We start from the raw sequence: 12,865 nt of genomic DNA on the forward strand, positions 1-12,865 counted from the left end.
GGGTATGGGCTTGGGGGAAAGAGACCAAAGACTCAAGATAGAGTGTTAGAAAGAATCATCATAGCCCACACACTGTCCATCCCAGACTGGTTCAGTAGGGATGAGAGCTTTACATTGGAGTTCAGGGTGAAAACATTTATGTAATTTGAGATAGCATCTCCAGGTACCCTTCTGCATGTCACTCTTTGAACCCCAGCATGGCAGTTTGTGGTTGGTTGGTTACTTTAGAATTTAGATCCTGTTAAGTCTCCTCTTTCTGGTAATAATATATATATATATCTATATGTATATTATATATATATACACACACATACACACATGTATATTATATATCATAATGATTATAACACTAACATAATGAGCCTATTAGAGTATATAAATTGTGTGAGTTGGGAATCAATGTGGGTTTATCGAAAAAAGAACAAAAGGAAGGAAGATAAAGAGACAAAGACAGAAATGCTGAATGTTTTTCTATACAAGGTAGAGAAACTTGGATTTGGCATTATCGTAATATTCAATGAAACCTATACTCTATCAAACTGAAATATATTTCATTTCTTAAATAATTCACACACTTCCACACTTTACTACTACAACCCATTTGTCCAGCGTGGAATCACCTCCCCTCATACAGGCATCCTCTTCACCATTCATGACCACCAGTCTAAGCTCCTTAAGGGTGACAACTGTGTTACCTTCCAGGTATTCATAATACCTAGTAAGTGGCTGGCAAATAGAAGAAACATAATGCTCATTTACTGAATGAATGCTTAGATCAACTACCATTTCATCTGTGAATTGTGTTCTAGAAGTCCGAATTGAAATGACCTTAATTAGGTTCCACTGCATTTTTTCCCCCAAATTTTATTTAGGTACATTATAAATAATGTTTTAAGTGACTAATTTTAAGTTGCAGCTCAAGTAGAAGTTTGAACATATACATCCCCACTTAATCGCCCAGACCAAGATATAGAATATTTCCATTACCCCATAAATTTCCCTTGGGTCCTTTCCCAGTCCATGTGTCTTCCAGGGCAATCACTATTCTAAATTTTATCACAATTGATAACTTTTGCCCCGTCTTGAACTTCATATAACTGAAATCATTTAGTAGATTCCCATTTGTCTTGGCTTTTTTCCTTTTTCATTCACTATAACATCTGTGAGATTTATCCATGTATATCTAGGGTTAGCAGATATTGCCAGTGTTCCAAAGTGATTGTACTTGTATACTCTGTCTAGAGTATGGCAATGTTCCAGTTTCTCCACCAGCTTGGCAAAACTTGGTATTATCTGTCTTTTTAGTTTCCAGAATTTGGGTGAGTGTAGTGCTATTTCACTGTGGCTTAATTTGCATGACCTTGATGATTAATATTTTGAGGCCCTTTTTCATTTGCTTTTTTTGTTTGTTTTGGTTACCCTTCCTTGTGAAATGAATTCAACTGTGTCTGTGTGTTTTTTTAATATGATGATTTATCTTTCTTATTGATTTCTGGTAGTTCCTTATATATTCTAAATGTATTTGTCAAACATTTGTAACTTTTTTTCTATTCTATATTTTACAATTACCTCTATTGTGTCATTTTATAAAAAGACACTTGGTGGGTTTTTTTAAGTCCAAGTTATCCTTTGTCTTCCTTACATGGTTAGTACTTTTTTTATGCTACTTAAGAAATCTGTGTCTATAGAAAAGTAAGAAAGACAATCTCCTGTGTTTTCTTCTTAAGGCTATGTTGATTTACTTTTTTCATTTAGGACCATGATTCATCTTGAATTGATTTTTGTGTATGATATGAGGTAGAGGTCGAAGTCCATTTTTCCACACAGATATTCAGTTGTTTCAGCACCACTTCCCCAACTAAATTGCAGTATCTCACCACATTTTTTCTTCTACTGTTGCCATAGAAAATTTTTCCCCTTTACTTTTTTTTTCCCTTTTACTTTTTGTTTGTTTGTTTACAAGAGGTGATAATGGCATGAAGAGTTGAATTCAGTCCTTTTATCATTCATTTACTGGCTGCATGATTTTAAACAAAATAATTTATTTCCTTGGCCAGCAGTTTCTTGTGCTAAAAACAAGGGCTCATGACTGAAGCTCTAACTACCTTCCAGCTCTAATATTTTGTTTTTCTCTATGACCTTCAATAACAAATTGGTGATGTACAAATACACTAAGATATGCAACTTCAGACAGAAGGATTTAAAGTCTCACCTTGGTTTAAATAACACAAGTTCTAGTTATTCATCTAAAACCCTTGGGGCTAGATGTGCTTCATAATTTAGAATTTATCAAGTTTTGTAAGGTTAATTTGATGCAAATATTGTGTATTGTGTATTGTGTAATTCTCACAGAGCGGTTGGCACTCTGCACTGTAATCAAAACTTAATGTCTATGCAGTGAAATGTGTGAAGAGAGATGAACACTGTAAATAGTGATATCCATTTGGGAAACATTCTATTAAAAATTAGTTCCAAAATATTTTTAGTTTTCATATTTCTGCATTGCAGCATTGTAGACAATGGATTGTGGACCTGCAGTATTGTAGATTCATGACACAGTCAATGAAACATTAACGGCATTAGTTCTGGGCAAAATCTTAGCTAATTTTCTTCAAATTTTACAGTGAAATTTTGTTACAGTTGGTAAAATGTTTTCTCTTTGCCTATATAAAATATGCATTAGCAAATGCAGAATGAAAGCTATAAAAATATCAAACAATATACGTACAATGACTTTTAAAATGAATAATGTAAATTTAAACAGTAATAATGAAATCATAATGTAACTATTGGATGTGAAATGCAGATATAAATAAGATATGAATATCAATAATGGTATGGTATTTATACTCATACATATATTAAAAAATCTATGGCCATTTCAGACATAAAACAGTAAACAATTTCCAAAACCATGATGTTTTCCTCTCTTGCTTAAAATGTTCCTTTCCAGTACTTCCTTGTCTACCATGCCACTGCTGCTTCCCTGTGTGCACTGTGTATCAGTTAGTTTCTCCAAGACAAACACCTGTACATGAGGACTTTTCCCACTCAACCTTGCAAAAGGATACAATTGTGTTTAATTACTCCTAAGCTTTGGACATAATAGGAATCTAGCGATTCCTACTAATCTCCAATTGTTATTTTAGATAGAAAAGATATTAAACAGTTTTTAAAAACTGCTTAAAGCCCTTCCCAGCAGAGCACTGTGGGTATTATAACAAACTCAGGAGCTAGCACCATGGGCTCTAGGTAATCCCCACAATGGAGTTCACAGCACATAAAAATACTAGTAACTTTTTAGTTTGGTCAATCTAACTTCTTTTCTATTTTGTTATGGATAGTATGAAAGTAAGTTAGGTAGCTGTAAATAATTATTTCACTATTCATAGCATGTTGATGACATATGAAACCAAGTTGGCCTCCCTGAGCAGAACATAAAATCTAGTTGAAGATGTTATAGAAAAATTGGGTACTTAACCAGAGTAAGAGTAATTATTAAATATCTGAAGTCTTATATAACAATTATGCATTTAAAAGTACTAGTTGTGAAATATGTGGATCCAACCTTTACTAAATGAAAAATATTTTGCTCCCTAAAATCTCTTAATTTAGAGAATTTAGAAATAAACATCTAATCACTAAAGTACACTTAGTTTACTAAAAAAAAATTAAATATGAGGACAAGCTTTAATAAGCACTGTTTATTCCTTTTAGAAAAGAACTCTTTAAGTCAAAAAAAGGGAAATTTAAAAAAAATTATATGACTTCCCTAGAAATGCAATATACCTCCCTGATGATTAGAATTCAAGACATTATTTCAAAATTAAGATATGTGTTGAAAAATAAATTAAGCATATTTATCTTCCAATGACTAAAATAATGGAAATAAAAGAATTTGCTTAGTCAAATAGGAAAGTCACAAGCTGACAGCTATAATCCAATAACTCTCAGACTACATGAAAAAAGCTTTCAAAACATTCTACTCCATGTAAGAGATTATAAGTGAAAAACAGTTTCTTGTGTAACAAATTCAACTATATGAACAAATTCCTTAGACTCAAGGTTGCTACACACTAGGATGGATGGTTATTCTTGAAAATAGTCTTGGAAGTACTCTCACATACCTGAAATAATGTAGTTATGACTGAAGGAAGAAACCAGCTAAATTTCTTAGGATCCTTCCAACTCTATAGGACTACCATTCCAGTTGGCCTTCAAATTGATAACTCAGCATGGTATCAAAGCTAAATCTAAAAATCTGAGTATGTAAATCAGAGTATATTGATGAATGAAGAAGTTCTTATTTTCAATAGTAGAACCTGACACAGACTTAACTTAGCACTTATACCTGGTTCAATTGTTAGAACACAAATTTCATAAATTAAGCTTGATTCCATGTAAAAAGTATACTTGGAATAAGTCAAATCAGTGTTCACATGTCAATCTTCTAGAAGTACTAAGTTTCATAATCAATTCTTCGTGGAATTTTCCAGAAGAAATAAGAATAGAAAATTTGCTGTATACTTCTCCTCAAACAAGGGAGGTAAATGATGTTTAATGCAGCTTGAATGTCTTCCTTTAACCTTAGAGATTCTTATAAAATGACATCTCTTCTGAAGACAGATTTATAATAACTTATGGCTCTGAGGTCTGAGGCCAGTCTCGATACTATTGCCAGTCCAAGGACAATTGTCTTTTGAATAACATCCGATCTAGCCTTCAGCACCTGATCACTTAGAAGGCTCAGAAACCCTAAAGTGCAGATATTAAAATAACTCAGATTATATATGCTATTCTTAGAAGGAAAGAAATAATAAGATAAGAGCAGAAATAAATGAACTAGAGACTACAACAATAGAAAAGATCAATGAGCTGCTTCTTTGGATAGATAAATAAAACTGATAAACTTTTCACCAGACTTATCAAGAAAGAGTCCCCAGATAAATAAAATCAGAACTGAAAAAGAAGTTACAACCAATACAACAGAAATACAAAGGATCATGAAAGACCACTACAGTTATATGTGAATAAAGTAGACAACATAGAATAGATGAACTTTTATAAATGTAAAATCTCTCAAGATGTAATCAGGAAAAAATAGAAATATGAACAGATTGGTTACCAGGAATGAAACTGAAACCACAATTAAAAAAAAAATACCCAATAAACAAGAGTCCAGTACCAGATGGCATCATAGGTAAATTCTACCAAACATTTAAAGAAGAGTTAATGCCTACCTTTCTCAAAATATTCCAAAAACTGCAGAAGAAATACTTCCAGACTTGTTCTATGAACCTGAATCACCATTATCAAAACCACTCAAAGATACTACACACAAACACGAGTGCACGCGCACACGACAGGCAAAGTCACTGATGAACACAGATGCAAAACCTGACACTGAAACCAATCAAAGATATCACACAGACATGACAGGCAAAGTCACTGATAAGAACAGATGCAAAAATCCTCAACAAAATATTAGCAAACTGAATTGATCATAAACCATGATCAAGTGGGATTTATCCCCAGTATGTAAAGATAATTCAATAACCACAAGTTAATCACTGTGATACACATTAACAAACTGAGGAATAAAAACCATCTGATCATCTCAACAGATACAGAAAAAGCTTTTGACAAAATTCAAAATCCACTTATGATAAAAAAAAAACTCTCCAAAATGTGGGTATACAGGAAGTATACTTAAACATAACAAAGGCAATATATGATGAACTACAGCTAACATCATAGTCAATGATGAAAAGCTGAATGTATTTCCTCTAAGATCTGGAACAAGACAAGATTGTCCACTCTTGCCATTTTTATTCAACATAGTATTCGAAGTCCTAGCCACAACAATCAGACCAAAAAAAGAAACAAAAGGAATCTAAATTGGAAAGGAAGAAGTAAAACTGTCACTGTTTGCAGAGGTCATGATACTACATACAGAAAATCTTAAAGATGTCACCAAAAAACTATTACAACTAATAAATGAGTTCAGCACAGTTGCAGGATACAATACAAAGTTAATACACAGACATTTGTTGTATATCTATGCACTAACAACAAACTATCAGAAAGAGAATCAAGAAAACAATCTCATTTTCAATCATGTCAAAAGGAATAAAATACATGGGAATAGATCTAACCAAGGAGGTAAAAGACATACTCAAAAAATTATAAGACACTGATGAAAGAAATTGAAGATGACACAAATGGAATACCATGCTCTTGGACTGGAAGAATTAATATTGTTAAAATGATCATACTACTACTCAAGTCAATCTACAGAGTCAATGAAATCTCTATCAAAACAGCAATGGAATTTTCCCACAATGAGACCAAATAACTCTTAAATTTGAGGTCAAAACAGAGAAGGACAAATATATGATATCACTTACATTTCCACCAACAGTGTAGAGGGGTTCCCTTTTCTCCACACCTCTCCAGCATTTATTATCTGTAGACTTTTTGATGATGGCCATTCTGAGGGGTGTGAGGTGATACCTCATTGTGGTTTCTATGATTTGTATTTCTCTAACAATTAGCGATGTTGAGCATCTTTTCATATGCCTGTTGACCATCTATCTGTATGTCTTCCTTGGAGAAATGTCTATTTAGGTCTTCTGCCCATTTTTTGATTGGGTTGTTTGTTTTTTTTTGATACTGAGTTGTATGAGCTACTTATATATTTTGCATATTAACCCCTTTTTGGTTGCATTGTTTGCAAATATTTTCTCCCATTCCATACACTGTCTTTTCATTTTATTGATGGTTTCGTTTTCTGTGCAAAAGATTTTAAATTTAATTTGGTCCCATTTTTTAATTTTTGCTTTTATATCTTTTGCCTTGTGATACAGATCTAAGAAAATATTGCTACAATTTACACCGAAGAATATTTTGGCTATGTTCTCTTGTAGGAGTTTCATGGAATCATGTATTATATTTAGGTCTTTAAACCATTTTGAGTTTATTTTGATATACGACGTGAGGGAGTGTTCTGGTTTCATGATTTACATAAAGCTGTCCAGCTTTCCAAATACCACTTGTGAAGAGGCTGTCTTTTCTCCACTGTATATTCTTGCCTCCTTTGTCATAGACTACTTGATTGTATATTTGTGGTTTCATTTCTCGGCTCTCTATTCTGTTCACTGATCTATATGTCTGTTTTTGTGCCAATACCATGCTGTTTTGATAACTGTAGCTTTGTGGTATTGTCTGAAGTCTGGGTGGGTTATGCCTCCAGCTTTGTTCTTTTTTCTTAGGATTACTTCAGCAATTCTGGGTCTTTTGTAGTTCCATATAAATTTTAAAATGATTTGTTCTAGTTCTATGGAAAATGTCCTGGGTAATTTGACAGGATGGCATTAAATCTGTACATTGCTTTGGATACTATGGCCATTTTAGCAATATTCTTCCAATCCGAGAGCATGGGATACCTTTCCATTTTTGTGAATCATCTTCAGTTTCTTTTTTCAATGTTTTACAGTTTTCAGCTTAAAGGTCTTTCACTTCTTGGTTAAGTTTATTCCTAGGTTTGTTTGTTTGTTTGTTTGTTTGTTGATGCAATTTTAAATGGGATTTTTTGTTTTGCTTTTTCTTTCTGATATTTCATTGTCAGTGTAAAGGAATACAACAGATCTTTGTATATTAGTCTTGTATCCTGCTATCTTGCTGAATTCATGTATTAGTTGTAACAGTTCTTGTGTACAGCCTTTAGAGTTTTCTATATAGAGTATCATGTCATCTGCAAATAATGACCGTTTTACCTCTTCTCTTCCAGTATTGACGCCTTTAATTTCTTTCTCTTATCTGACTGGAGGGCCTAGGACTTCTAATACCATGTTGAATAGAAGTGGGAAGAGTAGGTATCCTTCTCCTTCTCCTCCTGAATTTAGCGGGAAGGCTTTCAGTTTCTGATCACAGAATATTATGTTGGCTGTGGGTTTGTAGTAAAAGGCTTTTATTATGTTGAGATATGTTCCATCAATATCCACTTTGGTGAGAGTTTTTATCATGAATGGATGTTGAATTTTATAAAATGCTTTTTCTGCATCTTATTGAGATGATAATATGGGTTTTGTCTTTTCTTTTGTTGATTTGTATATCTTTGAACCATCTTTTTGAACAGGATCAGATTTGCATCATAGTTCTCTTGTACAGCAGTGGGAAGATGAATTAGAAAGAACTCACAGGAAGGCCACGAAAGTTCAGCTGGGAGATAAGGCCCTGCACTACTAACAGAGTGAAAAGACAGCCCACAAATGGGGAGAAAATATTTGCAAATCACGTAACTGATAAGGGATTAATATGCAGAATATATAGAGAAGCCCTCCAACTCATCAATACAATTTTAGAAACGGGCAAAAGACTTGAGTAAACATTTACCTAAAGAAGTTATAAAGATGGACAATAAACATATGAAAAGTGCAACATTGCTAATCATCAGGAAAATGCAAATATCAAAAGCATAATGAGAAACCACCTCACACCTATTAGGATGGCTACTATAAATAACAGGCAATAACAAGTGTTGGTAAGGATGTGGAGAAATTAGAAACTCTGTGCACAGTTGGTGGGAATGTAAATTGGTGCAGCTGCAGTGGAAAACTTGCATAACTTAGCAAGTTTGAGGAGTTGCATAACTCCTCAAAAAATTAAAAACAGAATTAACACAGGATCCAGCAATTGCACCTCTGGGTATATACCCCACGGAATTGAAAGCAGGATCTCAAAGATAAATTTGCACACCCAATTTCATAAAGGCATTATTCAAAACAGACAAAAGGTGGAAGGAACCCAAGTGTCCATGGACAGGTGAATTGATAAGCATAATATGGTATATACAGTCAGCTCTCAGTATCCATGGTTTCACATCCACAGATTCAGTCAATTGTGAATCAAAATTATTTGAAAAAAACTCCAGAAAGTTCCAAAGAGCAAAACTTGAATTTGCCTCATGCCAGCACTATATACATAGCATTTATAATTATTTACATGGCATTTACACTGTATCAGGTGTGATAAAGTAATCCAGAGGTGATCTGAAGGATATAAAACAGTGTCCACAGGTTATATGCAAATACCATGCCATGTTATGTAAGGAACGTGAGTACCATGGGTCTTGGCATCTGTGGGGGATCCTGGAACCAATCACCTACAGATACCAAGGGACAAGTGTATATACAAGGGAATGTTATTCAGCCTCAAAAAGAAAGGAAATTCTGACACATGCTGCAACATGGATGAACTCTGAGGACATCATGCTATGTAAAATAAACCAATCACAGAAGGACAAATACTGCATGATTCCACTCATGAGGTACTAGTGTGCTCAAACCCATAGAGACAAAGTAGAATGATGTCTGCCAAGAACTGGGGAAAAGGGGTAAAGGAGAGTTCTTTCTTTCATGGGTATAGAATTTTAGTTTTGTAAGATGGAAAGAATTCTGGAAATGGATGATGGTGGTGGCGGCTGTATAACAATATGGGTAAACTTGATGAACACTTAAAATGGTTTAGATGGTAAATTTTATGTCATATGTATTTTACCACAATTAGAAGGTAAAAGAGAGAGAGAGTTAAGAGCCTGAACTAAGGTAGTTGTGATAGATCTAGAGAAAAATCTAGAATGTTGCTTATGTTCATGACTGGGCAGATGATAGTGTCACCATCTGAGATGGGAAACAGAGAAGGCAGAAGAGGGTTTGGGGGAAAGAAGGTCAGATTTTGATGTGTTAATTCTGAAGTGCCTGAAGCAGTCACATCATGGAGGATACTGGACAGGTGGTGATTCAATCTGTCTACCATGGGGATCCAGGGTGTGGGGAAGAGGAAGGGAAAGGGAAGCATGGGGGAGAGGGAGAGAGGAGGTGAGAAGGAGGAGATAACAAAAGAGAAAAACAGAAGAATAAAAATATTTGAAATCTCTGTGAAGTAAAGAGAATACAATTCCTGCAGCCAGATGGCTGGGTTCTTATCCTAGCTTGGTCATTTACACACTATAGGGTTTTGGCAAAGTTCTTAGCCTCCCTGTGATTTGCTTTCCTCATCTGTAAAATGAAGATAACACCTACCTCAAGGAATATTTGAAAAGATTAAGTAACCTAATTTATGTAAAGAACATAAAGCAGTATCTGTAACACAGTAAGTGCTCCAGCAAGTCTTAGCTATAATTGTCACTGCACTGAGGAAACGTACAAACAAAATTAAGAGAAGTATTACTTCAGAGACCTGGATACAAAGAAAAAGGTTACCTAGTTTTGTATTGGACCTTGTTTTGAAAAATAACCAAAGGAGAAGGGCCATGGGAACTAAAGGAAGAAAAAAAAATCTTAGGTGATATTTTTTAAAATTCATGGAAAATACTTCTAAAGGTCTAATTTCATTAAAATATTACTTTTATGAGAAGTTGCCTTCCAATGCCAAACCTCATAAAGAATAAAAAGAAAAGTGCAGCAAACATCACCTTAATAACAGAGGTGATGCCTGAATGATAAACACTGGAGAGGGTGTGGAGAAAAGGGAACCCTCCTACACTGCTGGTGGGAATGTAGTTTGGTGCAGCCATTGTGGAAAACAGTATGGAGATTCCTCAAAAGACTAAAAGTAGACTTACTATATGACCCAGCAATCCCACTCCTGGGTATATATCTGGAGGGAACTCTAAATTGAAAAGACATCTGCATACCAATGTTCATAGCAGCACTATTTACAATAGCCAAGATATGGAAATAACCTAAATATCCTTCAACAGATGACTGGGTAAAGAAGATGTGGTATATTTATACAATGGAATACTACTCTGCCATAAGAAAATAATAAAATAATGCCATTTGCAGCAACATGGATGGACCTGGAGATCATCATTCTAAGTGAAGTAAGCCAGAAAGAGAAAGAAAAACACCGTATGATATCACTCATATGTGGTATCTAAAAAAAAAAAAAGACACTGTGAACTCATCTATAAAACAGACTCACAGACTTAAAAATCTTATGGTTACTGGGGAAAGAGAGTGGGAGGGGATAAATTTGGAGTTTGAGATTTACAAATGTTAGCCACTATATATAAAAATTGATTTTTAAAAAAGTTTCTTTTGTATAGCACAGGGAACCATGTTCAATATCTTGTAATAACCTTTAATGGAAAAAATATGAAAACAAATCTATGTATGTATATGCATGACTGGCACATTGTGATGTGCACCAGAGACAGACACTTTGTCACTGACTGCGCTTCAACTGAGAAAATAAAATAACAGAAGTGCCGCCTCCCACAGTCACAGCAGCAGCACACTGAGCCTAAGTAAAGCACATAAAGCCAGGACGTCACTCCCTCCTTTCTTAGACTAAGTAAAACAAGAATGTTACCTACTTAGAACTTACTCTATAGTCATAAATATCACACAAAAGCAGTTTCCACTTTATTAACGTGTTATGTTCTAAAAGCTAGCTGAGAAACCAGATACTAGAAAGCCATTTTTGAAAAGAAATTGTTGCAAATGCTAATTAGCTTCCCCTACTCGAACACAAAAGTCCATATAATCCATCTATAAAAAGTCCATAATATACCAGAGTTTAGCAACTATACATTCTAGAATGTAGGCTCCACTTAAAACCTCTTCAATGAGAAAATACTATTTTTTAACATGAGATAGCTTCCTCTTCAAGTCTCGGCAGTGCGAGTAATTACTTCCCTCACCAAAAGGAGTAGGAGGACACTTCAGAGGCAGTAAGGAGAGAAGAGAGAAGGCAGACAGCTCCATAAGCCACAGGCAGGGGATTCCAGCAGCTGAAATTCTCAAGTTTACAGCACCAGGATTTCCCAACTGAACTTGCTGCCTGAACAGGTATTCAGCAGGCCAGATATGAATTACGGGAGGAGGCTATCACCACCCCCATAGAATGCAAAATGCTCTATGCTACTAATTCTTTATGCTTCTGGAAACTAAAACATGCATTATTTAGCTCTTTCTTTTATTGCTTCATAAACATTACAATCCTACATTAAACAGATAGGGGAACTGAAATAAACATAGAATACTCTTTGGTAAAAAATGAATCATATACACTTACAGGTGATTGCTCTAAATTTTCACGCAAGTAACACTGAGTCCACTTCACAACACACACATCTGCTCCCAAGAAAGGAATGGAATAACCAGTGAGTTCTCTGCAGTAAGAGCTTGGCGGCCACCTGCAAGACAGACCCACGTTACACCTTCTCTCCTTACAGTGACCACAGCTTTAACTGTAAGTTTCTGAATAAAAATCTTAACTCTTCTTGAGTCAGTAATAGCAATGAAGATGGCAGATCTACTCTTAATTAAAATTTACTTCAGTATTTGTCCTTTGTTCTCTACACTTACACTCACACCTGAGCAAGTGACAAGTTGGAACAATGTAGTACCCTTCACACCATGGGCACTTAACACATACAGTTTAACCATTTTACACCCCATCAATTTCCCTAGATAATGACAAAAAGGACACTCATTTCAATAGCCAAACTCTGATTTCAGAGCTCTCACGCATAAATACTATTACGAGATTGATTGATTAATCTACATAAGATCATCACATTTTTATTGCATAAAATTTAACTGTTTAATTTTGATCTTGATAGTGAAAATTCATAAAATTAATTTTTCCCAGAGTCCAAATATATTATGACAGATGAAATACTTAAGCTTAGGGTAACATATTAATTATATTTTATTTACCTTTGAAAACAATCCTGACCTCACTATGAAAGTCTCCCATGAAAGAGCCAGCTCACCAGCTCCCCTCTGGGCTTGAGGCTCCAGTGGGTGCACCTGCACCCTGCAGAGGTGTGGCCCCAGCACTGGGGGTCCAGTAG

The 12,865-nt window shown here is 34.8% G+C and overlaps 1 long non-coding RNA gene across 8 annotated transcripts in view; it reads right to left on the minus strand.

Moving 5' to 3' along the window:
* Positions 1-12,865, minus strand: part of LOC105075565 (uncharacterized) — a 60,858-nt gene that overhangs the window by 29,323 nt on the left and 18,670 nt on the right. For all 8 annotated transcript variants that reach the window (XR_012511178.1, XR_012511183.1, XR_012511180.1 and 5 more), the window contains one exon: positions 12,082-12,202. This is a non-coding gene — a long non-coding RNA (uncharacterized LOC105075565). The remainder of the gene's footprint in view (positions 1-12,081; positions 12,203-12,865) is intronic.

The sequence above is a fragment of the Camelus bactrianus genome, chromosome 13 (assembly GCF_048773025.1).
Source record: "Camelus bactrianus isolate YW-2024 breed Bactrian camel chromosome 13, ASM4877302v1, whole genome shotgun sequence".
Taxonomy (NCBI): Eukaryota; Metazoa; Chordata; class Mammalia; order Artiodactyla; family Camelidae; genus Camelus; species Camelus bactrianus.